Raw genomic sequence first — 4452 nt, forward strand, 5'->3', positions numbered from 1 at the left:
AACAAACGCACACACACACACACACACACACACACACACACACACACACACACACAGTATGTCTTCCTGTCTTTACAGGGACTTTGCATTGACTTGCATTAATTTTTTGTTAATTTCTGTGGCCTAAACCTGACCTTCACCCTCAAGCCTCATCTAAACTCACTTCACATCTTGGTCCTGAACTTGACTTCTGATACTAAAACAGCATTTTTCCTTGTGAGGACCAAAGCCTGGTCCCCACAAGAAGTAGGTCCCCAAAACGTAGTTTATGTTAGAAAAATGGTACTCACATTGAAACAAATACAATTCTTTGTATTTTGGTCTATTAATTTACAGGATTGTAAATCAATATGTAATTAGTATGTAATTTTGTGTTTTCCAGGAACATTGTACCATTTTATAGCACAACCAAGTAACTATGTATGTTAACTTCAGGTGCTATAAAAATGTCACATATGTCAAATAACATCTAAAAGAAATTTGACATTGTAACTTAACACTTTGAAATTGGACCTCTGTTTCTTTAAGAAACTTCTGTTCTTTCTGAAACTCCACCTTCAGGAAGTCGTCATACCATGGCTCATCTGTTAACCTTTTAGTAAAGCTTTTTCCAGCACTGCACTGAAAAGTAGCTCCTTTAATGAGCTCGGCTGATGTGCAGTTCCACCAGGTGTTTGCTAATTGCTGCTCACTAGTCTGAAGGAGCTGAGTGAGAGATCCACTCCAGCTTAAGTCAGTTTAGTTGGAGTATATGCAAAGTAAGTCAGTGGGGTGAAATATTTTTCTGTCTACATTAATCAACACAGTTAAACATTTTTTTTATCTCAGCTTAATTAAGTGAATACGAGTTATGAATTAGATCAGAGCTACACATAGGTGCTTATGTGGACTATGTGGTTACACATAAGCCACTTAGTGGTACCTGATTAATAATTTAGAATTATGCTAAACATAATTCAGTTTCATGGAGATTGATGATATAACTATATTAGGTAAATTGAAGACGTTATTTGTGTGTAGGCATTTCGGACTGTACAACCAGAGCAACAGCTTGGTTCACATATTTAAAAAAGTTAGATTAATTTCTGTTGACTGTTGGACGGCACCAGGATCAACTTTTTTCATCCATGTTTGTGCACCGCCAGAGGCAGAGGGCGTCCAGTTTGAGTGCCTTCGACAGATTGCATAAGAATTAGTGTCTCTTTATCTCATTATTCTTTATGAGGAAAAGACTAAACTGCCAACTCAGAGCTGGGAGTGAACCACTGTCTGAGCTTCTGACCCTAAAGAGCAGGATGACCAGACAAACTGGGACCTCGATGTACAAAATCTGTTCTGATTCCTTCCAACCGTTGGAAGGAATCAGAACAGACTTGGTTGTAATCCAACTCTTCTCTAAAGGCATAGGATGTGGATAATCACAAAAGGACTGAATTTGCAGAGGTCAAAAAAGATTCCTTGAGAACCTGGATGATTTGCTAAATGGCAAACAGCTCAGCTATTTTTGAGAGAGTAAGAGTCTAGTCATTGCACATCCACATTGAAAGGAGACAGTTTGAGAATTTGGTAAGGATGCCTTCCTGATGTATACTGTTTTAGATCTGTTCTTCAAGAAAAAAACATCTGAACAGATAAAAGACTTGCTTGACACAGTATACCTTGCAGACAGCTTCAAATTACCAGGGTATATGCTTGGAGGTAACTGGGGAGAGGGATTTTTACTCAGACAGCTTCCCATACGCTGTACGAAATGGACAGGTGATAATTCAAAGAAGTGTAGATAGAAAAAAATAAACTAATTTTCTTTGGAATTTAGTTCTGCTGAGAGAAAAAACAGGCAGTAGTCAGAGAGACAAAATGAGTGTCAAAGCCTTCGATTGCTCTTTTCTCCGTCCTTAGTGAAAATCTGAGATGACTGTGAGAAACCCTTTTTTTAATACTGGCATTAAAAGAAAAGCAGAGAACAAAGCTGTCATCAGAGTAATTTGAGCACAAATTGAAGAAGCGCCGAAAGGAAAGAAAAAAAAGTCCTTGACATTTCCATCAAATTGGACTGGAGAAAAGACTTGCTGCTGGCAGAAAGAGTCTAAGCGACAGGTTTTAGTTTCTGTGTCAGACATACTGCTGGTGTCTTTATGCTTATGTTACCTTGAGATAACCGCTGAAAAACCCTGGTCTGTAATTATAGTCTGCTGGCCCGTGTTAAAGGCAGAAATGTCAGTAGCACTTGACAGCAGATTGCCAGAGCAGTTTCTCCCAGACCCAGAGTGTGGGCTGGATTTCTGCTTCAATGTCGACTTGTGGTGGGTGTGTTTGGTTAGTTGTTATGTCACATCTAATTTTGGGTGTGTGTGGTGGTGTGGGTTTGCTAAAGGTAGTGTGTGATGAAACCACTATTTGGCCTGGAAGATTCAGCTTTGAAATCTTGCTTCTTTTTGGATGATAAAATCGTTATTCCAGCTGCTACATTCGTAAGCCACCCAGGATGTTCTCAACTACTATTCTCTTTATTTTTTTCCCTCTATTCATGTGAACAACTTTTTTTTGTCTTTTCACTTGTCCTCCTCAGCAAAATAAGACTCATTACCACTTTTCACAAACTACTGCTGGCAGTTGTTGCCAGGATTGAGGTTTTTCACATAGGATCAGGTAGGTTTGGATAGCTTTTTTTCTCCCTCAGTAAACGGGATTATTACTTGAAAACTGCTTTTTGTATTTACTCTTTATATTTTATGAATGACAAAAAGGAAAAAACAGAAGAAATCTGAAAGGCAGCAATACGTTTTTACAACACTAGGAGTACATTCTTTCAATGAATATCCACATTCACGTCTTTTTGCAGAGCAATACCATGACAGTTTGGCAGTTCAATTTTCTTTTGCAGCAAAGTGGCGACGGCCCACCACCTACACACACCGGGCTGTGCTGCTCTCCAAGAGACACAACCGATCACAGGGGTTTGTGCTTCCTGAGGGGAACCAGCTTGTATGAACTGAGGAGATATTTTCACACGAGATTCTGTGAATTTATGAAGAAAAAATAAACTTCATAATTGGAACAACACTGCAAAGGTTTGTGGTACAACAACAGTCAAAGAAGAACAAAGACAAATCGACTTCAGAAATGTTAAAATCATTCTTAAAAATACATTTAAGGGTTACGAAAACAAAAGGTAAAATAATCACTGTGGAAACTTGATGCATAAAGATGCAAAGATTTGACAAGTTCTTCACATTACTCTTAATGAATATCAGAACTAAACCAACTGAAACCACAAGAAAAGTTATATATATATAATTTTACTGTCTAGATAATGGAGTGATGATAATATATCTAGCTCACAAGATGAGATGAAACACAATATTAGGTTTATGAGGCAAGACAAAGTTTGTTTACAGGGGTCTTATTTACCCTGATAGACAGTTTTATCTATCTATTGGTAAGATAAATAGTTTTGAATAATAAAACTATTTGTTTAACCAAAGGAAGCACATGGATAAGATATGTAGTTTGGAATGGCAGTAGCTGAAGTGAATGAAGCCTTTCAGTTCATGTTCCAAATATTGAGCAATTAAAGTCGGACAAACAGGAATGTCTGCTCTTTTTAACAGCCATCTTCTTTGACTTGGTACTGTCTTCACAGTCAGGGATGGTTGTTTTTCCAGAATGTTTCATAGTTTCTTTCACAACTGAGCTGGCACATTACACACATCCAGGGTTGAAAGTAGTTTTAAATTCTTGGAGGTACTATGACAAAAAATAAATAATATGTTCTGATTAATTTTTTTTAATTAGCTCTTGAATTCCCTGCTAGCAAGAAAATGTTCGGAGTACGTCCGTGAACGTAGTCTGAAAGTGGAACGTCGAATGTTCGGACCTGACGTTCAGCAAACGTTGTCTGAACATTCACTCTGAACATTCGTTCCCAAATAATTTTCTTTTTTTGCTGTCATTTCACTTGATTTAGATTTTATATCTTTAGAACTTTTATGACTGTTATTATTTTTTATCTAATTTTTATTTTTCACTTCTTATACAAAGTGCATACTTCCGAATGTTATTTGAACGTTCTTGAACGTCTTCCGGACGTTTTCATAACTGCTGCTTTAAAAAAACTTCCAAAAAAAACGGAGGCATTACAAAGAGCTTTATTTCTCCCTACAAAATAAATTTTTAAGATTTTTTTGTTACTCTTGCTGTTATTCTAATGTAAACGTCTCTTCTGTCTTAATAAAAAATAAATAAATAAACAAATGTTCGGACTTGACGTTCGCCGAATTTTAATATATTTAAAACCTTTAAGAGAGTCTGAATGTTGTCTGAAAGTCATCTGTTCGTCCGTGTGTGTCGTTTAAAAATTGGGTTACTAGCTTCAATACCTTATTTAGCCAATAGGGGGCTCTACGCCCGTCTAAACATTATCCTCGCAATTCAAATAATGGTTTTAAGTCC

The sequence above is a fragment of the Poecilia formosa genome, unplaced genomic scaffold (genome assembly GCF_000485575.1).
Source record: "Poecilia formosa unplaced genomic scaffold, Poecilia_formosa-5.1.2 Scaffold251, whole genome shotgun sequence".
Classification (NCBI taxonomy): Eukaryota; Metazoa; Chordata; class Actinopteri; order Cyprinodontiformes; family Poeciliidae; genus Poecilia; species Poecilia formosa.